The 27,740-nt window shown below is 39.6% G+C and overlaps 1 long non-coding RNA gene across 1 annotated transcript in view; it reads right to left on the minus strand.

Moving 5' to 3' along the window:
• LOC109318724 overlaps positions 1-23,974 on the minus strand; it is a 77,422-nt gene extending 53,448 nt beyond the window's left edge. Inside the window, exon 1 of the long non-coding RNA XR_002103305.1 lies at positions 23,903-23,974. This is a non-coding gene — a long non-coding RNA (uncharacterized LOC109318724). The remainder of the gene's footprint in view (positions 1-23,902) is intronic.
• Between the last annotated feature and the right edge of the window lie 3,766 nt (positions 23,975-27,740).

Raw genomic sequence — 27,740 nt, forward strand, 5'->3', positions numbered from 1 at the left:
TTTGGAGAATATTGAGCATTGCCTCTATCAGGGTAGCTACCTTTCCCAAAAAAGTAAGCATAGACTATGATATTCAACATTGGATAAAATCTGCCAGTGAAGGCTTTGGATGTCTTCACAATCATGTCTCTGATGATCATGACCCAAACTAAACTTCTCGTCAACCAGTTTGCTGTCATTCCTACTCTGCTGTAAGGTTGTGAAATCTGGATAGCTGTCAGAAACACCTAAAGCTGACAGAGATGTATCTAGAAAATCCTCCATATCAATTGGGAGGACAGAAGAATACCAGCATTTTGGCTCAAGCTAACTATCAGCAATGAAGTCATATTTATACAGCATCAGCTCTGTTGGACAGGATACGTTATAAGGATGTGTGACAACTGGCTACCAAAATGGGTCCTATACTCCCAACCCACCTATGGTCACCACTCTAGAGGTAGGCAAAAGGGAAGATCCAAGAACAACTTGGAGACTAATCTGAAGAAATATAATATTAACTTCCATACTTGGAGACTCACCCCCAATGGTGCCATGATTCATGACAAGATATTGATTGCTTCAAGTAAACCCACCTTACTGTGGAGGCAGATAGACAAGAAAGGCAATGGGAAAGAGCTGTAACCTGGCATTACCAGGACCTATTCCATCTTCCCGGAGCTACTTGCCAAGTCTGCAGTTGAATATGAGGATCTGGGATTGGTCTCCATGGCCATCTTTGGACTCACCAGTGACTCCCCTATTTACCAAAGTAGTGTCCTCCTCACAGTGAGGGGGTGCTGCTAATTTTCCTAAAATGCTTATCTTGTTGACATTGAAGTGTGCAGTAAAACTCATCGATTTTGGTGGTGAGGGATTAGGCCAATGCTAGAAAATGTACACAATGTGAAGGAAATAAAGACTATCAATTCCTTTCATGTACTCAGATTTTCATTCTTTTTTAGCTTCTTTCATTACAAATATCTCACTCAAAGAACACTACACATGGCATTTGTAATAGAGGAATGTCAGGCACATACCAATAGAGGAATGGCAGAAACTTAGGTGTGCATGTGTACACACACACCTGCCCCCCCACCCTTTTTTCCCCTGAAGACCATAGAAGATTTCATGATGCAATTTTAAACGTAAAAAAATGCATCCCAACTGGATAAGAGAAACAAGTTTAAATATTTTAGCCTGCCCAAGGCTGCCAATAGCACAAAGTCCCCTAGGGCCTCATAGTTTAGCCTACAGTCTTCCCTAAGTTAAGAAAATCAAGTGTCTAAATCTATATCCTCACCTTTCCTGAAAACAGAAACATCCGACAGCTGATTTCTATTTTTGGTCTATCATCTTAACCTGAGCGGCTCTGGAACCCTCTTTCAACATACAAACAATTTATCCAACCAAACTTGTTTACTTTATTTTTAATTAATTCACTATATTTAGTGGCTCTGCTACTAAATAGTCTTCTATGGGAATACTTCTACCACAGCTTGGTTGAATAAAACATATTTTAATTAATTTTAAAAGTGAAACAAATTTTACACTTATTTTGCAGCCAAATTTGAGCATGTAAAAATGCATTTGTTAGGTCACCCTTTGCCAACCCAAGATAATATGTAGTTATTTAAAAACTAAACCCCTTTCTTCTTGAAAAAGGACATTTATTTTGTTTTCCTTACAAGTTTGCTAAATTAAATAGGGGAAATGGAATTAAAAAGATACTTTGTGAAAACAAATGCTAAGACCATTTCTACATGAAAGGATTTTTTTTTGGTGGGGGTTTATGAATTTAGAAATAAGTAATTGTTTATTTTAATAACAGAATAGCATTTTTTTTAAAAGAAAAGAAGTGCATGCGTCTTTCCTGATGCCGGTATAAAATTAGTGGTTTACAAAGTGCTTTTAGTTGGTTAATTTTTTTAAACCTATAAGTTGTAAGATGGCTTCTCTGCCTCCAAATATAATTACTTTAATGGGCCAGAAGTAGAATTTCCAGCTAAGCTGCACACAAAATTTTCAGTTTTGGAAAGGAAAGAAAGGCCAGCTGTGCTTAAGCCTTTTATTTCCTCTTTGGTCAATAAAACATCGAACTAAATTTGCTGCTGACTTAATAGAATTACTAGGGCCAATGGAATTACTGGTTCATATCCATGCCAAGTGCTTTACGTGAGAATGAGTTGCCCTCCTCTCCTTGTGGCAAACAGCTACAGTCCAGTCCTTCCTAGCCTGGTTCAAAAGCAAGTTCTGGGATAGATAGGACTCGGCCCAGAGTATTTTTCTCTAACTCAAGTTTTACTCAGACAAAACTAATACCAAAGTCAATGGAAATTTTACTTTACTAACTAAGGAAAAAGCTAAGGAAGTGTATACATCGCAGTCCAAAGTTATTCAACATGTGTGGACAGTGGACACATCTAAGCCAGCTTTAAATGTGGCACCGCTAGACATGCAAGTGATTATCATGAGCGTCAGCTGCTAAGTCCATACTACTGAGCTGGATACACTTGTACATCCTACTCTGAAGTTGGTGACACATCAGCTGTGCTGTACTAGCCAGCTTGGAACATCTACACCAAGCAGACCCACTACTGGCTTCAGGGTAGATGTAAGTATATGGAAAAATAATTAGGGATTTCATTACAATATAAAGTATTTAATATAAGTCTGGAGTAACACTATTACATTCTTTGCAGATACTCTGGATTTATACCTTACACCTGTGATCAAAATCTGGGACCGAGTAAAGGTTTCAATAATTTTGTCAGAGGAGAGGAAAAATAAAAGCCAGGATTTTGAGCAGCCAGTTGCCATTGCTTAGGGTAATAAGCCCAGTTATCTAAGGTACCCCTCATGCTTTTCCTGGTCTTTCTGCTTCAGCTTAGAGATTGCATGGCTAAAAATCAAGTCCTTCATATATAAATCGGCAATTCATCCATTAGACAAATAAATTAATAGCAAGTCAGTCCATATATAAAGCAGTACATTTAGCATGATAAGCCTGGTCAAATATCTAACCTTTTAGCCACATGTGCAATGAATGCTTTTGACAGTTTTATTAGTTGAATACTTGTCCATTTATGAGTCCTGTCATATTAAAATTGGGGTTTCTGTACTTTTGCCAATGTGCTAGAAGTTAAGAAATAAGATAACAATCAAAAAAAAAAATCTTGTCTCTTGTATTTTCTTTCCCTTGGAAAAAAGTGTCAAGCTAAAGACACTGCTCCAGACAGTTACTAGCTAGCCACCTTGGCAAGCATATATCCACTATTTATCAATTCATAACATTATTGTTCTTTTCGGATGGTTTCTCTTACTTTTTAAAATAATAATAATAATAATAATTAGTATAATAACAGGCAAGTGACTTTCAAAATGTCAAAAAACCCTACTAAAAAATAAGACAAACCATTTGCCTGTCTTTTTTCTTTTACTCTCAGTCACTTTCACAACAGAGTACATTAACAAAAGAAAAGCAATAATAAAACTTAGAGAGAAAATGCAACTAAAATAAACAAGGCTTTAGCCTGGATATATTAAGAAACAGCCAAAAATGCTTTTATTTGTTTATTAATTTTTAAGCCTCCTAAATAATACATGTATTATTCAAAGCCAATATACATAACTTTTTAGATGAGGCCCCAATCCAGCAAAGCAATGCATGTAGCTTTAGGCATACAAATAATGCCATTTTATCATACTTAACCTATGATCTCCAAGAAGCCTTTTCTCGAGTAAAAGCCTGAGAAAAGCAATGGCCTTAATTGTGACCATAAAGCCAGGAGATTCAGATTCAGGAGAACCAGCAAAGCAAACACACACGTATCTGTTCTAAAGATAGGGACTGTCCATTCAGGATTCCCTGACTTGCTGCCCAATATTTAAATCTGAAATTATAGTGTGTAGACAGACATAAGACCTGGTGAGAGAGCCACAATACCACAAAAGGAGGTGGCCACATTCTAAACCCAATGTCACTTCAGGAATAGCTTTTAAGCCTTTGAATAGACACCCATCATCCTCTAAGCAATGGGTGTCACAGATACAGCTCATGAACTGGATCCAGCCTGTGAGCCATACAATCTGATCTGTGGGTTTCGGACAGACCCCACAATCTGCATATAGCATGTGCGGGCCCTGGGGCTGGTCTGAATCAGGCCCATAGATTGTCCCTGTGCACTAGAGTCAGCGCGTAGGGTTGATCCAACATGAGCTCCACACACAAGCCCCAGACTGGGGACAGCATGTGCAGGGCTGGTCCAGGGTATACACTGTATCAAGTGCCCATGCTGGAGTGGCCTGGTGTGCTGACTCCAGTACATGCAGCCAGTCTAGTCCACAGGTCTGACTTGTGGGGCTGGTTGAGTTTGACCCCCCTGTTCTAAACAAAATGGAATAGTACTGTTGAGCTTTTGGTGGATGAGATTCTCCCTCTAAAAACAAAGAAACCTTTAGTGGTACCACTCCTAAGGAAATCCATTCAGTCTGGAGCATCACTTCTCCCCTGTGGGCTCCAGTCTCCTTTTGGGAAGTTTATCTTTTATAGAAAACCAATGAGGATAGTACATAGTACAGTATTTAGAAGCCACCTTACTGATAATGGAAGGCAAACAATTCTTATTGTTCTCCAGGGCTACCAGCATCTTCTTGAACTTTGAACCAAAGACTCTGATCTTTTCCATAGAAGGTGGAAAAAATAAAACAACTCTGACCAGTGAAAAATTGAAGGTCAAGTAACATAGTCTAAAGATTAAAGGTATGTGGCCCGATCCTCAGACGCTACATGGCGTTACTTCCATGTGGGCAACAATGCTGGTTTACAGAAGCTGAAGCTCTGATCCATTTACACTTTCAGCATTTGGGTAATTAGATACCAGGCATTACTGCAATCCTTTTTTGTTACATATGGAAGTGCACAGGAGACAAAGAATCATTTAAATAAGCAGTGGTTGAACTATGGAAAGTCCTGGTTGAAATATTTATATTATTTCAAAACTTAGACACCGTGAAGCTGGAAGCTACTGATGGAAATTTGCTGAATTTCACATCATACTCGATGCTAATTCTGTGGCCAAAAGAGCAAATAAAAAATGCCTGTTAACTTGCATGTGCAAACACAACAGCATCTTCTGTCCAAATGAGAGTTCCCAAATTCTAATTCATTGATCAAAGACTGGGAATGATATCAAGAATAAACCAATTGAACTAACCACTGTCAGGTCTGCCCATTCTATCATACTGGTTATAATTCTTTGATATCTTCTTTTCACGTAAGGAATTCATTAATCAACAAAACTAAATTTTGTATCAATTAAGGCAGGAAGAGAACTCTTGGCTCATCAAATCCAGTCCTCTTTTATTGGAGGTAACCAACTGTGTTATATAATCCTATTAGTAAGTTTACTGAGGTCCATCTTCAAACTTGCAACACAACTCCTTTTAGAGGGCTGCTCTAGAAACTCCCTTCTTTGATGGTTACTTGCAACTTCATCATATTAAACTCTGAGTTTTGTTCCCACCTTGAACTTTGTGATTTCCAGTTTTATGTACCTATCCCCATCAGTCATTATGCTGCTATCCTTATATTTTATACCATTCTTATTGAAAACTGAGGCAGAGTTTCATTTAGGTTTCGGTCCATACCTGGCTTATCTTTAATCCAGCAAAGAAATATCACTGAATAACGTGTTGGCAAAGACATAATACTAAACAAATACAATCAGAAACCATTTTCCCCTTATCATTTTCTGAAATACCAGATTCTCTTTCCTCATTCCAGTGACATGCCAATCAGGGTTGATTCTGACATCTGCCTCTCCTCATTTCTTGAAAGACTGGACTGATACATGGCAGTACCTGAAGCACTGGACATATGCTCTAAAATCAGAACTAGAGATGAACAAGGACTCCTATGATTCATGTTCAAATTAGGAAAAGGATTGTACCCACCTCCCTTTTCAGTCTGCTTATGTTATTTCTTCTGGCAAAACCCATACAGAAATTAATAATAGCTTTCCCATCTGCAAATAAAAGTATGCCACTTTAAATTTTTGGCAGCAAACTGGCATTTTGTCATTTAATCATTTCACATCATTACACTGCAATATGCAATGTAATGATATGACACTCCTAAATGACAAACACTGGGTACCACCTGTACTGGAAGAAATAATGTAATAGGAAGGAAATTATATACTTAAGGTTGCCACAGTTTCACTCCCACAAGTTAAGATTAAGCTAATGAATCATTGCAAGGAGAAGAAAAGGAGATGCTCACCTACAGATGCCCTAGGTAACCCTTCAAAACAATTGCTGCCAAACACAGAGGTAAATATACCAAGGCCCAATTGCAAGAGCCCAATTGCAAGAGGCTCTGAATATTTCTGTGGGGTCCCACTATTCTTCATTCCTACTGAACACCCTATGCCCCTAGGGTGCTGAGGGACTGATAGAGTTGAGTGCTTAACTAGATCAGCCCCCACATGAAGGTGTGATCAAAGACTAATAAGTAGCTTGAATTCCTCTCTCTATAGTGGGAGCCATTTATCTTCTAACATTTTAGGAGGCCTTTTCAGGAGGCAGCGTGCCAGACACCAATTTACACCATGGTATGTTAGTGGAAAAGCTAAGTGTAGCTTTCTTGGATGTACATCTAAAGAAATATTTGGAACTCAGACATTTCAAGCCTTAAGGAGTTTAGGGCAGCTTCAGCATCAGTGTCTAAAAGCCTCAAAGGGCATTTAACTTTTTCCTCAATCTACTTCAACATCTACAGGGAGTCCCTAATGTAAAGCCCAATCCCCCCACCCCCACCTTGCCCCAAAAGGCTAAAAACCCCAGACCAAAAATGTCACTAATACACAGGTGGCCTCCCCAGCTGTACATTACTTCCACATTAGACAGAAACCAGGCAATCTCTTGGTTTTCTTTGGGTCCAGCAACTGGACAAAATGCAGATACTGCAATGATGGACACAGTATCAGAGCCTTAGGGCTAGGGAGAGACATTCAGGAAGCCTGAGCCTGAATTGATTCAATTTTTGCAGATTAGTTTAACCTGGCTAGGCTGAACTGGATTGCAAGTGAACAGACATTCCCTCTGGACTGAGAAAATGCAGGCACCTGCCTGCAGTGGCTTAGGCTAGAAGCTGGGGGCTACTAGAGCAGCCCTCCCTTCCCTTCCAGTGCTGAGCTGAGGTGGGGTGGGGGGTGTGACCAGCACCAGCAGGATGATCTGATTAGGGAGGAGTGCCCTCCCCCCCCGCTGCTCCTGACCAGTGAGGGAGCCAGCAGGGAGTTGATAGCACAGCATTTAGCACCCCATCAAGAAAACAAAAGACTCTCTGATTAGTTCAAGCTCTTAAACAACTTTTTTCTCTGAGGAAGGAAGGAGGAACATTACTGGCTGACCTCTTAGTCCCAAAACTCCCTAAGCAGACATTGTTCTGTCTGCCTTACACAGACACCTCTCAGCATTAACTAGCATACCACATGCTGGCTACAGTCTGCACCGTGGGAGAGGGGAACCCCTGCTTGAACAGGGAGTGGTGGGGGGAGAGGGGCAGGGGAAGCCAGGCAGACCCTGCTGTGCCTGCAGTCTCTGCCAGAGCTCCATCCAGGGAGAAGAGAGCCTCACCCAGGGCTGCAAAGCATCTGGGATGCTAGGGGACTCTGGTTTAAGTTAAACCAGGAAGGGTTCTGGTACAGATATTGCATAAACCAGTCTGACCCAAATCAGTTACGTCTGATACTACATTCAACCAGGTTTATCTCAAACCAGTTTCAACCATTTTCAAACTGGTTTATGTCCACTGTAACAGAACAGACATCCAGGCTTAAACCAGTTTCTGATCATTTTAAACCGGTTTGTGAGTAATGTCTGTCCCTAGCCAAAAAGAGGTAAACACAGAGAAGCAAAGAGAGAAGATCGTATGGATCAGAACATAACATCTCTTTGGAGTTTGGCTCTGGTAGAGAGGTCTTACACATCAGACGTAGGCCCTAGGGCTCAGTCCTTTGCCTAGATTCTGGTTGCTTTGTATTGACTGAGCACCCCAAACTGTCCAATTCAGGATCAGGCGTACATGCAAATATAGGCAGCTTTTCTCTTCCACGTCATTGGCTGTACTGAGTGTAATCCAAGGGCTACCTTGAAAGAAAGCTACTGTTTTAGCCATTGCACCTCACTGTACCTCTCAGAGAGCTTGAGACGGAGAGAGTCTAAGACTCTGAGATGGATTGCTCTTTAAATATTTGCTCAACTGATATTATCATACATTTTTATGAATTCAAGCACAATAAAGTGGTTTCAGAGTTTGCCAACTCTATATTCAGAAGAACACGCAGAAAAAAGCACTGGTATCTTTGATGCAGGGTTTTTCTTTCTTGTTTTAAACTTTCAAACAACATCTTCTTTAATGCTCATTTCCAAATCTAATGTGAAATACTGGCATTTACACAACAGCCTTAAAAAAAAAGAGTTGCAGGTGGCAAGATATTTACTTCCCCAAAGGAGCTATCCATGAATGGGAATTATCCAGAAAAATGGTTATTTTCTCTGCCATTTTATTCACAAAAAAGCCCTATTGAATTTCTGCTATTCAATCATTTATTATTCAGTCGCTGAGAGCTAAGTTTTACATTCTTCCCTATATCAGTCAGAAGAAATGATCCTTAAAAAACAAATGCCTAAAGTGACAAGGAACTTCTGGTTTCTACTATTTAATAAGAAGTCCTGCCCACCTCTTTCTGCAAGAAAAGCTGTCACAACTGTGCTCAAAGACACTTGAGCTGGAAGTCCTCATTTTGAAAGTGGGGGCTGCTAGTCAGGCTCTCCAGGAGAACCCCTAAGCTTTGTTATTCACTCCCCAGATACAGGATTGGTGTAGGGCTCTCTCTGAAATCACTGCCTCCTTTTATACCCGAGCAAGTAACTGTACTGTAGGTACAGTCATTCTACAGCCCAGTGCCTGATCTGACTCGTATAAAATCAAAATGCAGAATAAAGTAGCACATGTATTTCATACAAAGCTGAATAATGCACTTAATGGAATAATTAAAAAATAAATAAAAAAAAAAAAAAAAAATCAGAAGGTACAAATTGTCCCACCTCTTTGATTAACCTCCAATAAATAAGGATCACCCATTGAGCTTACTGTTATATAAATATGCCTTTACTTTTGCTTCATAGTGCCATATGAAGCCAATTTTTGTTATACTTGGCAAAAGCAAAAATGACATGTAGAACACCAGATAACCTGGGATGTCCCTTCCTCCCCCCTTACACACACCACCTCCACCATTATTTCTAAGTCCTTTTGCATTGCTTTCTCAACTGATATGCACCAAAGACAGAAAGCAATTAAATGCCATGAGTCATTGTTACAGAAAAAAGGGAAGTAGGAGAGAAAGTGGTCGGTGGGTGGGCAGTGGGGGGTACACATGCCACACAATGATTTGAAATTTCTGCCTCCAGCACAAAAGAAAAAAAGGGGAGGGAAACTAGTCACCAAATGTGAAATTCCTGAACACTGACTGGCTGCTTTAATTATTTAAATCAGCTATTTTTTTGAAAGCAGATAGATTGTTTTACGTAAACTGCAGTTATATTACTTGGGAGAGTTGTTTTTTTTTCCTAGGGCTCATGGAGGAGGGAGGGAGAAAGAGAGGGAGAGAGAAAATAATATTGTGGTTAAAGATGGACTAAGAGAAAACTGAGGTTCAATTCCAGGCTCTCTCATCCACTGCCTACGTGACCATAAGTTCAGTTACCCATCCTTAGAGCTGAGATGTGAAAAGGGATGCCTTTCTTTATCCTCCGCCCCCAAACTTTGCCTGTCGTGTCTGTTTAGACTATAAGCTCTACAAGTCAGAAAATGTTTCTTATTATGTGTTTCTACAGCACCCAGCACAAAGGGGCACTGATCTTGATTGAGGCATCTAGATGTCATTGCAATACAAACAACAACGATGCAGGGGGAGAGTGGAGATGAAGGGAAAGAGTTGGAGAGAGATGGCAAGACAGAAAAAAGCCTCTATGCCTCATCCACAGTCAGAGCACACACAAACTTTTTTTCTTTGATAACTACTAGTTCTTTATCACTAGAACGGTTAAGCTAGTTCATTTTTTTTAAATGCAGTATATCCACTTTTTTTGGATCTATGACAGAGGAGGATACTCCGCTTACTTTCTTAGAATTTTAAAACATTGACTTAAAGACCCTAGAGAACAGAATAAATTTTCTGCTATTTTAAAGAATTAGAGTGTTGGGAGAAAAGACTGTGCTTGGCTGGGAACTGGTTTATTAAAAGGATGTTGCAGCTTGAGAGTGGAAAAAATAGGACTAAAATCCAGTGGGAGCCATTGTTCTCCTTAAGACAGGCAGTAGAGCCACAAATTCATTTTTTGGGGGAGATGATCCATTCAGACCAGTTCAAACCAAGTGCAGGAGATAAAACTAATCTATCCATCATGCAGTCAGCTCTGCTCTGAGCAACAGCATCATCTTATCCAGTTGGTGGTATGAACAAATTCATCACAGCTCTGCAGCAAAGTTACCTTCAAAGGCAGAAGAGCTTCAGTGGTAACATCTCTATGCAAAGGCCTTTTGTGCAGATGTGACAGATGACATTTTGACCAGGGTACCAGAGATTAAAACTGGACACCTCTAGAGATAAAACAGATGAGCTGCTGCAGCTTGAACTAAAAAGCCACACCTCTGTAACTGGGACTGGAAGAATTATGTCTCTATGGATGGGGCACAGAGGGGAACTTGTAACATACCCTAGCCAGTGGGTTATATAAATGTGCTAGTTGAGTATAATGCTGGCGACACGTACTTTAATGCTGACCTACAGATCAACACACAAAAGTACTTTTTTGCCCATGTAAATTGGTATCTGAAAATAGGTTGGGGAGAGGAGCTAACCCAGCCTACATTAATAAAGCTTCACAACACACATTGCTGAACCACATACCGCTGCACTACTGTCCCCATGGGACAGCTAAGTGGCTGTTGCACAGAGAGGTTATGCAACTCAGATGAGAGGGGCAAATGCACAGGAGACTTAAGGTCGGATTTGCCACCTTAAGTCTCCTGTGCATCTGCCCCTCTTGTCCAAGTCGCATAATCTCTCTAAGCAATATGAAACAGTGAAAATGTCTAAGGTTTTGGTTATCAAACAGCAGCACTTTTTGAAAAAAAATCAGATGAAAATGTTGGAAAAGTTTTTCACAGAAGGGAAAAGGTTTCCCAATCATCTCTACCAACCTGTTAGTTATCCATACCTCATTAAGGTGAGTTGCTTCAGGATTCCCATTTTTATTTCTTATTCACCTGGTGTACCCCCTGGACCAAATTTCCCTTTTAATGTATCCCACATTTTGAACATCAGGAAGTATCACCCATACCAAACTCTCTCTAGCGAAAACCCAGTCATTGGGATGCCAGTAACAGGAAAACATGTTTCATGATGGTTCAAGCGAGCTCTTGTAAAGTTAGGACATTGGTTACTTCCTTATCTTTGATGCTTATAAATGCTCTGTGCCTCAGTTTCCCCCATCTTCATATATACCCCACTTTTGGAAAGCGTTTGTAATCCCTGTATGAAAGGTGTGATCACCAGTGTGCACTAAGAGTCAGATCACCCATCTGGACATAATAATACTTGTGAGGCTCATGCGTTCTGTATTTAAATCCAAGAAGATCTCTATTCAGTTCCATACTCAAAACATCAGTTTTCCTATCTCTACCTGAAGCTCAGATAATATTAATCATAGCAGATTAACATTATGATTTTTAAAAAGGGGCAAAAAGTCACAAATATGCATGGAAGTCCAACCTGGTTCCCTGACCACTTATATTCATTGAAGCTTACCTTTAAGTATTTTAAACAGAGAAACCAGAAACCAACACTAGTCACCATTCAGCAGAGGTCCCTTTGTTATGACAACTCCAAATAAGTTTAGTGCATTTTTGAGATCTTAACCATTTTCTGATTTAATTCAACCCTAGAATGCATCACTACTAACCCTTGCAATTCTTGCTAATTTGATAACAATAAGCCCCCATAGGAAAGAAATCATAACTCTTAACTATTATTTGAGATGACACACATCTTTTAACTTTAAGCAGTGTTCTTTAAACATTTCTAAACTTTTCCCATTTCTTCCCAATGCCTTGATATGAATTTGCCTGTCACTGAAAGCTGTACACAAAGAGAGACACAGACACTGAGCACAAAGATATCAGGAAGTGGTTTTCCTAGCAACAGTAATCATCTGAGAGATCCCAGAACATCCTTCCTATTCATGCAGCATTTTGTGTTTTGAATAGTGCTGACAGGTGAAGTGGATTCATAGTATTTAATACAAAAAAAATATTGCTGTGGATGGGTATGGCACAAAAGCAAAAATATCCACACTATTCATGAACAGATGAATTCACTGTTTTCATAACGTTCCAGATTATTCACTAAGGCACAATTGCAAAAGCAAAGACTTTCACCTTCCCACATAATGAATAATCCAGTTTATATTATGGAATAAATAAGGAGTCCCAAGGTGGCTTTTCAATAATTGTTTTGCATCTTCAAATCCAATCCACATATCCATCTTCATGACATCATCTGTACATTTTCAAGCACCAGTCTACCAATCTTTCCATCTGTTCATCCAATTTAAGGTAGATCTAGACAAGTGGGTTATTGGCATTGATCGGGCCAAGCATCTTTTCCACCCGGGCCTGCCATTGTAATCACCAGCTCCCAGGACTGAAGTGGGCATGGAGCTAACACGAAGCCTAAAGTTCTTTGTATTCAAGAAATTCCTTGAAAAAGTCCTCCAGTGACCATTAGCTCTAGGCTACAGAAAATGGCAAAGAGTGCCTGGAGCAAAATCCTGCCCAACCTGTTCCTCACTTTTCCTCTTGAGCATGTCTGAAGAGCTCTACACCCTTTTAGTCAGAGAAGAAATGGAGCGGGTGCATAATGCGTAGTACTACAACAACATTTGGCTGAGCTCTAGCAGCGAAGTTTAAATGCGTTGCCAAGAAGTACATTAAAATAGCCAATGCTTGACGGGAGCTTTTCAGCACCTGAGTTAGTTTTAACGCTAGCTCAAGGATCTCTACATTGCCCTGTAGACTACAGTGTAGACACCTCCCCAGTTAGTGTCCTGGGAAGTGAAGGATGCGAGGAATCCTAACAACTGGTGGATTTCAAGGATATTGTGTAGACTATGACCTCATAGCTTGGGTATTGAATTCTAGCTGTCTGACACCGATTTTGTACCCTATGGGTTGAGTTCCACTGCATAACTATGACATTTGTTAACAAAAGCATTACACTCCCTCCTGAAAGAACCACGGTTGCTTCAGGATTGTAATCTGCTATTCTGTGCAATCTGTTATTCTGTCTCCACAGATTTCACAGAATTGCAAAGTTCCCTGTTGCCTGGTGGAAAACCAAGTTGATTTGTCTTCTTCCTGTTAAATGATTGTTTTTACATTCCTTTTTCTTCTTTGCCCTTCAGTAACCTGCCTCCCAGAATTGTTTCCCATGCTGGCTAGTGATCCAACAGATACGTCCTGCTGTTTGAGATCTCCATCCTGGCCTCCTCATATGAACATGCAACAGACATCAGCTTAGGCCCTAGAAACAATGCAAGATTTTTCCCACTGTATGGCTGTTTCTCTTCCATCTTGTATGAAGGCAACGAAATGATTGTTGCTATTCCCTCGAGGAAGACTGTCCTGACTCATCCAAAAAATGATTTACTTTTTATCCTATCCCTAGGCTTCCCTTGTCTTTCAGACATTTTGGCTGTCAACATATTAAACTGCTTCCTTTCCATTTATACCACCTTGGGATAGAGAATGGAAAATGTCCCAACAAATTCTTGGCTACAGCAATGGCAGGAGATGGGACTCGTTGCCTGGCCTATTTATTATTGGCTCAGACTTCTATAAAAGAACGTAATGATAAATTAAAATGAAAGGGTTAAATATAGAGTGGATGTGAACAGGTATAAAACTCTTAATAGGAGTGAAATTAAATATAGTGGGAAATTAAAATATAGCAGTGTACATTATAATGCTGGGCTTTAAAATCTGCATGGATTTGGCATTTATTAAGTATACAAATGAGCCACTACTTACATATGCCGGGTATGTGTGACAAAATAAACTACTAAATCAAGGCAGTTGGAAACACATACACACTTATGCGGATTTAAAAAAAAAAAAAAATCCTCAGGATTTCAGTTGGAAAGAAAAAGAAATACCTTTTAAAAATCATAATCCTAGAAATAGTCTGTGAGAATCAGGGGTGGAAAAAGCATTCTGTTCCTTTAAAGAAATGACGGCTATGTTCTGACCCACTCTACTTCCTGCATGCTAAAGAACTGGGAATGAAGCCACTTAATTTGGGGTTGCTTGCAATCTAGGTAGGAATCCAATTTAAACGGCTTCAGCCCACCTCAAGCAGGTATCCCACAGACACTTCCATAGTATTACTCAACAGCCGATGCTCAAGGACAAAAATGAGACAGACCTAGAGGGCCAAATTCATTGCTGCTGGAAGCATGCTTCACTGCATTGAGCCTGGGGTGTATTTAGTCCAAAGTAATAAAAAGGTGATTTACAGCATTCTCAAACATTCAGAGAATTAGACCTCCAAGGAACGGTCAAGGATCTACCCTCTCAAGAAATCTGCCTGCCTCTCTTACTGCACTAATTAACTAATCACCATTTTGTTTACAAGCAGGACATAACATTATACTGTACTTTTATGAGACTACAGCTAATTTGAAACAATCCTCCAGCAGCAGCAGCACCAATAAAAGCTTATGGAAAGCCCTGTTGCCATACCCTCTGGCTACTGACACAACACTATTGATATACAAATCAAAATTGACTGCCCTGGTAACAGAGACTCCCTTGACAGAGTTAGGTATAAACTGGGGGAAAAAAAGCTGCCTTCACTAAAGACAGAACCAACTTAATCCAAGATTTGATGTTATTGATAGCAACTGCTTTACAGGAGAGAGAGAGGGGATGAAGGATGTCTTTTTAAACATGCCAGAACTTTGTGAACATTTCTTTTCATTAGAAAGGCCCGAAAATGAAAATCGCAAACAGGAGTGACTATATTCCTGCTACATGACTTTAAATATAAAATAGAGGGATTCAAGGGACTGTCCATTATTTCAGTTCAATGGGAACGCAGAACTATTGGGATGCTTGCAAAACCACGTAGTTAATCCTTAAGAACTTCCTCTCCGACTCTCCAAAGTTCAAGTTGAAAAGAGTAAATGTTGCTAGCTTAGCACAGAGACATCCCTGGGAGTACGGCAATGTCCATACTTATGAGATAGCCTATTAACTGAGGATAAAGTTATGGCGCATCATGTTTAGACCTAACTATTTCAAGCCAACAAGGAGCTCTGGGACTGGTCAAATATACCATCTGAATCTCAGCAGAAGACAAAGTGCAATTCCCGAGTTACTCCTCTTAAGTTGATGGGTCCAAAGCTCTAGCCTCCTGTTATCCATTCCCTTCATGCCAATTTATTACAAATTTCTTCATTTAAAATTATATGGACTTGAAGTGACATGCTGAGGGTGGGGAACGCAAGCACAAAAACACACGTGGCACTTTAGAGCTGGTTCAGTGAGGCCTGAGCTTTTGGAGGCCACTACCTACTTCATCAGATTCTAGCTCCACTCCTAGCATTTGACAAATTAGGTTGTGGCCTACATAAGCACCCGACTCTGAGCCACTGGTCTCTAAGAAGTCCTTCCTTTTACTCCACCTTCTGCCTGACTCCAGAATAACGCAGCTAACCACCTGTATACAACAAAAATAGCATACATCAACTGCATGAAAAGTGATCTGCACAATCCAGCCTTTTTAAAATGGCTAGTTTAAAAAGGGCAAATGGCTTGCCCTAAGAGCAAATTGCTGAGTGTCGGAAGCAACACATATTAAATTGACTCTGACCATTTAGTTAGGCTCAAGAAAGCATTTGCAATAGCAACTGGCAGACTCAACCTCTAAACCAAGTTCAATCACATTTTTATCTAATTATCACGATTTTCCCTATTTCACAAGTTAAATTGTCAAATCAAACCACAGGATCATACAGCTTGAGTTTCAGAAATGCTGAGCACCCTGTGGGGACTGGTAGGTACTAAATGCTTCAAAACATTAGGCCAAGGAGAAAGAAAGATCTAGTCTCACCTGATCACAAGCTAATTTGCCAGAGTGAAATTTTTCAACTTCATTGAGTTCACATTTGTAAATTAGTGCCTCTTTTCACCCCTGATAGTGTAGTAGTGCCCAGAAATAACCTCACAGCTGGTATTTCATACTCACTTGAAGAATGTCAATGTTTTATGTAATGCAGTTTCTAATAAACATTTGTCCAAGCACCCAAGCACTAGGGCAAAAGCATCATATCTGATGCCATTCTAGATCAATAAATACCTTTGCAGAAGGTTGCCGTGTTGGTCAGCAGCTTAGCGGGGTAACTGCTTTAATTATTAAATGAGAGATGACAAGAGCCGATGCATCTGCACTTAAAAAAAAAAAAAAAATCAGTTAATAAAATGCTTGGATTCACTTAAGATTTCTTTGCTCAGTATTTATTATTTTACCAGCCTTGAAATGAGAACTGAAAGTTTTGCTAAAGGGATTGAAATGTAAAGATTGCAAGAAGGTAACGTCCTTCAGGAAATCAAAGATATTGTACAAGATTTTACACACAGATACCTCAAACCTATTCTTCTAGCAAAAGCTCTCCAAATATGACTAAAACATTACATTATAATGAATAGATCTGCAGGACTTCTTTTTCCTTCCATCACCGTTTGAACCACCAGCTGCATGCCAGGTTGGAAGGGACTATGGGGTTTTTGTTTGTTTGTTTTGTTTTTTCTTCTTCTTTGGTAGCATGGGACAGGGTCCTCTTTCTAGGATTTCCTCTCGACTTGAACAGGAACAAAGTGAGACCAACACTATCCTCTTCTGAAAAAAATCACTTTGGATGTTCTTAGTAACTGAGTACAGCCTGCTTTTTAAACAAAATGAACCATTGCATGAAAACTTTTCCAGATAAACATAGTGTCAAGTGAAGTCATGTCCTGCACTTCAATCAACATTGCAGCTTTCAAAAGAGATCAGTTTGCTCCCTTGCAAGTCTCTTCATAAGAAGTGCTGGATCTCTCTGCTTGCAGGGCTGCTGCTGCTTACCTCCGGTGAACCCTGCATAAAATGCCAGAGATAAGACTTCAGCTAGAAGTCTGATGGCTTGGAGAACAACCAAGGCCACGGCTTCCATTTCAGTGAGAAAGGCAGAGCTCCTATTCATGTACTCCAAACGAGTGGACTTGGGGAAGAAAACTGGGTTTTATTCTTAATACAATGGTGCACAAGTCCAACAAAGGGTTATGAATCTCTGTGGAGGTGCCCTTTCCACCAAGCTGCATCTTTTCAAGTTGGGTAGCTATAATGCCTATGGTGAGACAAAAGAAACAGTAAAATGAGACCTTAAGGAAAAACTTGATTGGTTAGTGGATAAGAGCCTAAAGCATAAGGCACTAGACTGGGACTTAGAAGCAGGAAATGACCCTATACTCTCCATCACAGACTTTCTTGAACAAATCAGTTCTTTTTCTATTGAACAGGGATGATAGGGTTTCCCCTACAGCACAAGAATATTGTGAGGATAAATATATAAAACACTTTGGAAGGGCTCATATAATATAACAGTGAGAAGTCTAGAAGCAGCTAGGAAGAAGGTAGTTAGACTCCTGGGAAGCTGGATCTAGGGGGAAAAAAAAAAAGATGTCAAATTTTGACTTTAAATTAACATAAACATAAAATAAAAATAAAAGCTCATTAAACTTTGAAGGCAAGAGGCACAGCCCTCATAATAATAGACAGGAATTTTTAGGTGGCTTGGAGTGTCCTTTCTGTCTCATTCCACGGAGGCCAGAAGAGCTGCTGAGCCATCTTCCCATTGATATTATCTAGTTCAGTGGTTCCCAAGGTTTTTTGCTGCAATCGGTGTGGAGGCAGCAACTTGGGGGCAGGGGAGCTCCTGGCACACGGTGTGGCCCGTTCTTTGTGTGCGGCACCGCTGGCATTGCTCCCGCGACCCTCATTCGGGTCGTGACCCGAGGTTGGGAGCCACTGATCTAGTCAGAATTGGGAAGGGAACAGTGGAGAAGTCATGGTTAGTGTCAGTGGCTACAGAGATGAACCTGAGTTGTGTAACAGGTAAAATAACCTCCTTGCTTTCCCATTGGAAAGAAAGAGTCTGCCGAGGCATAGCAATGGAGTTATTTTTACCCAAAACAACTGACCTCAACTAGGTAGCAAAGTGGCCGGGGAGGGGAGCAGAAAGAGAACTTAGAGGCAGGTTACTAAAAGAGTTCCTCAATCATCTGTCTTGGGAGCAACCTTATTTACTATCTGCATTACTTCTCACAATAAGTAGGAATATGTTTATGAAGTCTGCTTATCAACTGAAAGGTGGAAGACATGCTTAATACAGAACAGAACTGGAATATTGTACAGGAAGAACAGGATGAGCTTAAGGACTGGAGTAATAGAAATGGGATGAAATTCTGTGGCCATGCACTTAGGGTCTAACAACAAGAAGTTATTGGGAGCTCAGTTTGGAAATCACAGTGAAAAAGATGTGACTATATTAGTTGATCACAGGAGGACTATAAGCCACCAATGTGATATGCCCATAAAAAAAGTAAATGAGACCCGAAGGTGCAACGGGCCGTGTAGAAAAGATAGGAAAAAATATCAAATGCCTTTGCAAAAGGCACTGATAAGACCTCCATCTGGAAAAGTATATACATGGGTATAGTGTGTACAGTTCTGATCGCTCGTGTTCAAGAAAGACTCAAACTGGAACATGTGCAGAGGAGGGCTACTAATATGGTCGGGGAATGAGAAGGCCAAAAAAGAAATCTAAATAGCTTGTTTTACAAAGACTAGAAAAAGAGAAGGCTGAAAGAGTATGATTGCTCCCTATTGATTCATCAAATTAGTTAATGTCAGGGGAAGAATGGGTGACAGGATGTAGAAGAGAAGCGCGAAGCGACAATGTTTGAAGAATAAATAGGTAGAAGAATAAGTGGGTAGAAGTTGGCTGTGAACTAATTTAGACTCAAAATCAGAACAAACCATCCAAGGAATGAGGTTCTGGAATAGCTTGTCAGTAGGAGTAGTATGAGTAAAAACCTAACTAGTTTCAAGATGAACCTTGTCAGTTTAAGAGATGCAGCATGATTGTCTGTAATAGCAAGGGATTAGATTTGACCCAGGAATTCCCTTCCAGACGTACTTGCTTTGTAGCCCTCAACTGACTTATCATTAGCAGGTGAAATAGAAGTGCAGACCGGCATCTTGTAGTCGTATCGGTCAGCAAATGCTTAAACTTCTGCACACGCACCAAGACCCTGTTTGACAGGCATGTAATAAATTACTATTATTACAGAAAATCATCTACATATCACAGTAAATTGTTACTAGAAACGTGCTGAAGACACAAGGTGCTTTATCAACAGCCAACAAACCCCTTCCTTGCCTCAAAAGATGCACAAGACGACAAAAGGCCCTAGGTGACACTGAAAAAGAGAAAGGCTTTGGGTTGGTAAACAAGGAAAAGGGATTACTTTAACAGGTAGGAGTGACAAAAGTGTTTAGCAGAAAAAGACAGGGAATCCTAAACAGCAGCATATTCACATATAATTCACATATGCTCTCTTTCTGTTACCCAGCTATAAAATGAGGTTAATGCCGTTGACTAAGCTTTTCAAACTAGTGCCTGCCTCTGTGTATGCACGAAGGCTAGCACGGTGGAGACCTGGGCTAGAATTTGGAAGACCATCCAAGTCACTTAAGAGCCTGAATTCCACTAACTTCCAATGGGATTCTTACTATTCGAGATGATTTTAAGTGCTTAGACATGGTACTTAGTATCAAAGATACCTTCACAGAAGTGCCTTATTTCCATGTATTGGCATTCCACAAAGTACTTATCGATGTGGTTTGATACCTGCATATTTTCTTAAAAATTGGTTCCTGATTACCTAGGATAAAGTTTTCAAAAGTATGCGAGTCCCATTTTCATAAGCTTCTAGGGATCCAAGTAACTTCCATATCATAGGTGTTAAAGGGATTTAGGCTCCCAAGGGCCTAAGTTGTATTTGAAAGTGACCGAGTCATATGGGACTTTTCAAAATGGTATCCCACTCAGGGAATCCGGAAGTTTATGCTTGTCTTTTACTACAGTGATACTTATTTGTAAATAGAACTGCAGAATACAGTAGCAGATGTTGCAGCATAGTATCTTGCTTTATGTCACCTTAGTTATTTTCCTAGTGAATACAGTAACACATTAAGATAATGGGCTAAAGTTTATCTCATTTGGGTAAGTTTAGATTCTCATAGGATACAAGAGGCCAATATCCATAATACAAAACAAATGGAAGGGGAAAAAAAATAGCTACATTATCTTGGAAGCAAGCTCTACTGGCACCATTGCCTTTAGCAAGATGCTATCTGACATCTTTTGGCTGAACAAGTCCTTTTGTGGGGTGATTAAACAGCAAATATCTCCGAGCAGCATAATGTTTATTGGATATTGCTCTGTTAGGGCAGCTTGTGTTTTCACTGTATTCTGCTTCTGTATGCGAGGGTGTGGAATTTGTTAATCTAAATAAAACTCAAAATAGACAGAAAGAGCTGCTGACGCTTGGTGGGAAAATTTTGAAGGAAAACAAAAATTGCTATTGAAAAACAGTCCTATGCATGAGTCGTCGTCTTTGTTGTCACCTCATCAAAAGAGATGCCTTTTGATAGGTGCCTCCTAGTCTCACCACTTTCAGATGGTTTGCACATACATGACTAACGGCAGGACTTGACCCAGGCAGGCAAGGTTGTTTTGTTAAATGTGATATCTTTTATTAGACCAAGTAAATAAAGGCAGCGATAAGGATGTATTTAACAAACCAATGTCCATATACATTAACTTGCAGATGGGCATAGCAAAGGAAGCCCAAATAAGTCTACCATTTTGGCTTCTGTTACGCTTGGTCCCACCTCAAGAACTTCCCAAGAAAGGAAAAACTTTTCTACCAAAAGAAGAAACTAGAGCACTGGGTAAACTCACTCAGAGACCATAATAGTTGACCCAAACCTTTGTGCTCAACTCAAACCAAATTTCCTTTAATAAAAATAAGCATTTTTTTTCTCATTTACATTGCTATCACCGGTCTACTTCAAATTACAACGAAGAAATGCATGGAAATTTTGTGAGGGCATCTGCTTTTGGAAAGCATCCACCCTGAATTCTGGATCGAAGGGATTCAGAAAAAGGAAACCATTCGAATGTTTTTCTTGGTCTGTTCTTTCCATGTTTTTCAGCATACGAGACATATTTAACGTACTAGAGTTTAGAAATACACACACACACACAAAGCATTTCTTTTAAAAACTTACTGGTCTAAATCACAAAGACTCAGAGTAGATTCTAATCTCATTTATGCCATTTTTCACACTCCACCCAGTTCAGAAGGTTACTGCAGCCTTACATAGACAGAGCCAAGTCCTGAAACTCTAGGCGTTATCAAAGGGAGGATCATCCTGCCATCTAGGTAGTCTGCCCCTGTCCCTTACCACTGACTAAATCTCAATTCCTTTCAGCTCTTAAGTCATAGACCTCATCCCTGTTGTAAGAACAGACTGTGAAGAGCTCTCTGAAGCTGATTGCCAGAACTGCCACTGTCAGAGCTTCCTTCAGCAGAAAGGATTAGAGTGTCCTGAAAATGTCAATCAGATATCAAAGATAAATGAAGATTGAAAAATAAAATGTACAATCTATAAAAAATAAGTCTTTGGGAGACACATTCAGAGTACTTTGAAAAATTTAAGAGAAATATGTCACCAAAACAAATATATGCTCTACTGTCCAACTTTAATTTTTCACTGATAAAACCCCAAAAGCACTGCAGCCAATACAATAAATAAAACAGCTAAATCCCCACTGGTATCCAATTTCCATTTACCATGACTAAGTGTCTCTTAGAGCTGATGCACTTCAGCTGATATCAGCTTATACACCTCCCACTAACTAGGTGCCCTGTGTGTCAACGAAAAGACATGACTATTGGGACTGTCACAACCAAGGACATACTGCTCTTCTTATAAGAGCACTGCATCAACCATACAGCTAAGCCACCCTAGTAGTGCTTGCCTGTTGAGTTTTCTATTGTTTGGGTTTTAATTCACTTTACTAAGATTGCTTTTCATTCACTTAGTGACAGGTAGTTATTTGTTTGCAGGGTTCCATTTGACATTTATTGTTAGTGTAAAACACTAATAATAATAATTAGTGCCTTTTTAGAGTTGTCTGAGGTTTTAGTGCTGGTGCATTGTTAATATAAAACATCCCAAAGCTTTGCTGTATATAGGCTAGCATGATAGTATTTATATATAACAAAGGGGCTCATTATACTGAGACCAGATTGCAGTATCTTTGCGCCTCCCGTTAGTAAGCCAAAACTTAACATTCTCTAAACTTGTCTGCAATGCTAACAGTTTCTGTAAAGGGAAGCAAAAGCTAAACAAAAGCCAAATGCTTCTTCAATTTTTTATTCTCTTAAAGAAGGTAACAGCCAAACCCTCCTAAAGGGAGGATGAGTGCAAGTGACACGACATAGTGTATACTGTCACTTTAAGAAGGACCTCAGTATAATAAGAACGTACGGGTGGGTGGGCACACATCTGCGCGTAGGGAAATAGTCCAAAGGACTGCCCACACCAAGACAGTCCATTGGACCACTGGGTTGACTGGAGGCGATCTTCAGTACAAATCTAGAGCAGGCCCCAAAGTCATGGCTCTGGAGATGCATCTCCCTTGCTCCACATCATTGCATTCTCAATGGTTGTATAGTCATGCATCAGACTGAGACTAAATTGTTTTTGTAATATTATTAGAGAGTCATCAGTAAGGGGAAAAGTATCCATGTGCATTAGAAGGTACATAAATCCACTTTCATGGCTTCATATTAAATACATGGCAGCATGCATACTTTTTAGTTGATGGTTCAACAGAGATTTACAATCACACGGTTTTGTGCGTCTGTTATCAGATTTGCCAAGTGTTGTAAAGACTCACCTGCCTCATCAAATTCTTCACAGTAGGGGCCCGGGAAACCAGTCCCCTCAAGATATAGAGATGACTAGCTACAGTTCCAAGCACAGATTTTATTTCATGGGTTTACATCCGTTAAGGAAACAGAGAAGGATTTATGTAATGCATACATAATTGCCCCAGTTACATGCTATTCCTGGTGGTTACTGAATGTAAGAAGAAAACAAAGATAAAAAGAGCAAGCTGTTTAGCAACCAGGCCTTGTTTGACATCTTTCTGAATATCACCTAGCATCTTTGATGTGCCTAATCACAGTTGTAAATTCTGGTCAATTGTCCCACTTCTTCTGTGTGGCGATGGGAAGTCAAAGATGATAATCTCAGGTTTAGAACTCAGCTTCCATTGATAATTTTGGGCCAGATCCTCAGCTGCTGTTGATCCATTTAATTCAACTGAAGCCAATAAACCCCAGTTAGAGATCTGTCCCTCTACCTTCTGCTTGGGTCAAGTTGTGATGGAAAAAGAAAGCAGGAAAGACAGGAAAACTTCTCAAAATCAGGCAGTGCAGTGTTCCTGTCCCTTCCAGCTCCTTTTTGGACAAGTCACCATTTTGTCACCATAGGATTCCTGATCAGATCTGGCTATACACATGCAAATATACACACTTCCTTTTTTATTTTATTTTTTTTTTTTACTAAAGTCCACCTTCACACAACATTTCAGGGAGTGAGAGCTTACTTACAGGAGGAATAGCTTGTCCATGAAGAGCCCAATCCTGTTGCTATGAAGTCAACTCTTTTCAGGAGCAGCAGGAGACCCTAGTATAGTGTGAGGAGAAAAAACAAAACAAAACACAGCTTAGATTTGACTTCGGCATAGAATGTTAATACAATGTTTAAGGTTCTGACTTGAAAACTTATTTGTATAAAATATTTTGGCCTTCTAGCTAGGTAACCCTATAATCTTTAAGATTAACTACTTTCCTTCACCACCCATTCCATCTAAGAACATTGGGCAAGAACAGAAACTTCCCTGATATCAAATTCACTCTTTATTTAAGGATATTCATTCTTGCTTGACATGTTGGGCACTTGCTGTATTTCATTTCACTGCTTCCAAATAAGTTAACTCAGTAAGTCACTTAAAGAGAAATTCAAGTCAGTGCTTTGACTGCTGTGCCAACAAAGTACTTTTTTCTTTGGTACTTGTTTTGTCCAATGTACTCGAGTAAGCTCTAGCTTACCAAAAACAAAAAGAGAAATGTTCTGCTTTAGTATGTAGATACTTGTCTATCATACACACAGAAAGCAGAATGACAAGAGTCATCTTAGATGAGGCCAGAAAAGTATGACACTCCCAGAAATGTCGAGAACACACAAGAATTTAGACAGGATGTTACCCGTCTTGGGGGGAAAAAAAAGAGCAAACTAAAATGGCTGTTGTCATTGCCAGGAACCGAGAGAAAAAGAGATCAGAAACTATTATTTAAAATGTATCCTCAAAGAAAAAAGCAAAGTATAAATTACTGCAGCGTAGTATAAATTGGTATAAATACCACAACTTGCCAGGAAGAGGGGAAGTAGATGAGTTTGTCTTGGCAATGATTTTTCATACCATGAGATGATTAACAAAAATTCATCTAGAATAGTTTCTCCGATAATAGTATTAATTAACATTAAAAATGAAGACCAACGTTCCCTATATACCCGTTTGATCTTCAGAAGTGCTAAATATCCAAAAGTCAATAAGAGGCTGTATATGCTTGGCACTTTTTTGATGTGTGGACAAGGGAAGCACAGGGAGGTAACTAAATATTAATGTAATAGTAGTTAAGAATTTATTTTTTTCCCCCAAGTCTCAGGTAGAGCTATACAGGAATATTTCAACAGCACTTTCTTCCCCCTCTCACAACTGGAACCAAAAAAGCTCATTTCCTGGAATGAGTTGATTCTGAATAGTTTTATGCAAAGTTATGAAATATTTTGGTTAAACAATTCCAAAGATGAAAAGCTCCACATTCCCTCCCTCCCCCCACCCTATTCAGAACAACTTTATTTCAGAATTTAAGCTAATTATAGATAACACATTTAAATGAAGAACTGCCGAAGTATGACATATTGATTGACACATACCACATTTTGTAGATTTTCTGAACATTTGAGATTTAATATTAAAAAAAAAAAAAATAAAATAAAAAAAAAAATTCTGATTTTAATGAGAACAACATAACAAAAATGTCCATGAGTGTCAGAGGACAACTGGAATGCAAGCAGTCAGCATCAGAGCTAGGGATTCAGCAGCTAAGAGAAGATAAGTTCAGGAAACAAGGGTCCAAGCTAGAGTCATGAGTCAAGACATCAAGAACAGGTAGATCAAGAGGCTGAGGTCTGAAAGGGACCAAGACCTGAGTGGTCACCAAGATGGAGTCAAGATCTAGGTCAGGAGCAGAAAGCAGGGATCCAAACCAAAACCGTGACCCAGAGGATCCAGAGCTGGTGGCTATTAAGAAAGGGGGCCCAAGCCAATGGTCAGGAAGCAAAGATTCAGGAGGCAGGAACTAGGAACCAATAGGAAGGAACAACAATTCAGGTAAAGCATAGACTAGAGTTAGATGCAAGCGCCTGCCATGTTGATTGGCCTGAAGAATACTGAGAGGTCAGCTGCTTATATCAGGCAGGTAATGGGCCAGCTGGGGGTAGTTAGGCCCACATGGTACCCTGACTCCTGACAATGGGTTGGGAAAAACATACCCCACACAGGCTTATCCTAATAGCCTTGCAACCAGAAACTTGGTTTCCCAACATGCTGAACAGCTACAGCAGTCTCCAAGCTCAGGTGGAGCTGCAAGTGCTCAGCATCCTTGGAAGTCAGCCTTTGCTGAGAAAGGGGTTAAAATCGGCCATTGCCAGGAAGCAAAAGCACACAAAAGAGTGCAATTTTGGAACCTCAAGGTATTGGTAGAAAATCAGTTGCTTTGATCCTGTGACCTAGATATGAACAGGGACAAAGGGTATTTCCAGGATTGTACATTAAACTCATTTTTCTATTCTGGAACCGAGTCTCAAGTGACCTTGGAGAGAGAGGGTTTTTTTTAAATGACATACAAACTTCTTTGGGGCAGGGGATAGAATTAGTGGGACTTAATTTTTGCCTAATAATAGGATGCATTGAATAGAAATTTTGTTTCAAAAGATTAGGAAATGTCAACATTTATTCTTCTTTGGATTAGTAATGAAACCTGAACTCAAAAGTGTGCACAGAAGAGAATTCTTCCCACAAAAATCTTGTTGCAGATCCAAACCAAAATCTTAAGAATGTTGATGCTGTTATTTTGGTATTGGTATTTTGGTTGCAATAAACTTTTGCTTTTGAGAGGACTTCATGTTTTGCTTCAAAAACCAGCAATCAAAAAAAGAAAAGAACGAAAGAAAAACAAACACCCAAAAACACAAACGAAAAGAGAGGGGAGAAGATGTTAAAACAGTAATTACGGTAATTTTGTAGGCAGTTATTTTAGGAAAAGAAAAGAAAACTGAAGCAACTTTTTTTTTTTGGACAGAACTGAATTCTCAAATGGAAAACTTCCATCAGAGGTTTCTCAAGTCATGCTAGTTTTGATGGGTTTTTTTAAATTTTAGAAATGCCTGCATCTCCACGATCAAGTCCCTGATTAGCCTTGTACAACTTATTTTCATTAATACAAACAAACAAAAAACCCAATCCAACTGATGAGATTTGAATCACTTGCCTTCCATTCATTAGGTCTGTTTGACTTTACCTGATGGTGGGTGGGTTGGCCATCTGTTCAGAAAAAGCTTGCGTTTTATTTAAACTACAGAAAATTGCCTCTTCAATCTCCTGCCTGACCCATAAGCGGTTTTCACCACCCAATGTATAAACATATACAATATAATGTAAAGGGATGTGATTGACACAGCCTGACCTGACAATGTCATGATGATGTTTGTCATGAGAAGAATTTGGAGAGATGAAAAAAACCCGAACAAACCGTCAGTAAACAAAGAATCTTGATACGTTCATTTTTTTCCCCATTCTAAATTACTTAATCAGGTATTTGCTACTCAGAAATTAGTCTTGGGAAGAAGAAGATCAGATCCATAAGCCAAAATCCTTACACCTATAGCAATGACAATGGTCAGGCCATGTCCCCCTACAGCATTTTTTTTTCCAATGGCAGATTTGATAAAGTGAGGAATGAGGGCTTAGATTGAGTATCTGCTGCTACCTGGATTTGAAGTGAGCTTTATGCATCATATTTCTTCTATAAATGAGGAGATTGAAAACAGCTTGTCATGCCTCTGGAGATCAGTAGGTACCTTCAACAACAAAAGTGCTAAAAGCTAAGCCAGTGCTAGTGACTAGCTCTAGATTTTTTTTAAGCAGATGCTGGACTCTTCTCCTTGAGGAGTGTTTACTTCAAAGACAAGAGAAAAGGGAAGAGAGAGTCAAGATGAGAATAGTAGGGATGTTATGCCTATTAGGCTATATACTAAAAGCAAGCAAGAGGATGACTGGCATTACCAATGCATAACTTAGAGCCTGCTTCTAAAATGGCATAT

Source organism: Crocodylus porosus, unplaced genomic scaffold (genome assembly GCF_001723895.1).
Source record: "Crocodylus porosus isolate Cpor-Errol unplaced genomic scaffold, CroPor_comp1, whole genome shotgun sequence".
Taxonomy (NCBI): domain Eukaryota; kingdom Metazoa; phylum Chordata; order Crocodylia; family Crocodylidae; genus Crocodylus; species Crocodylus porosus.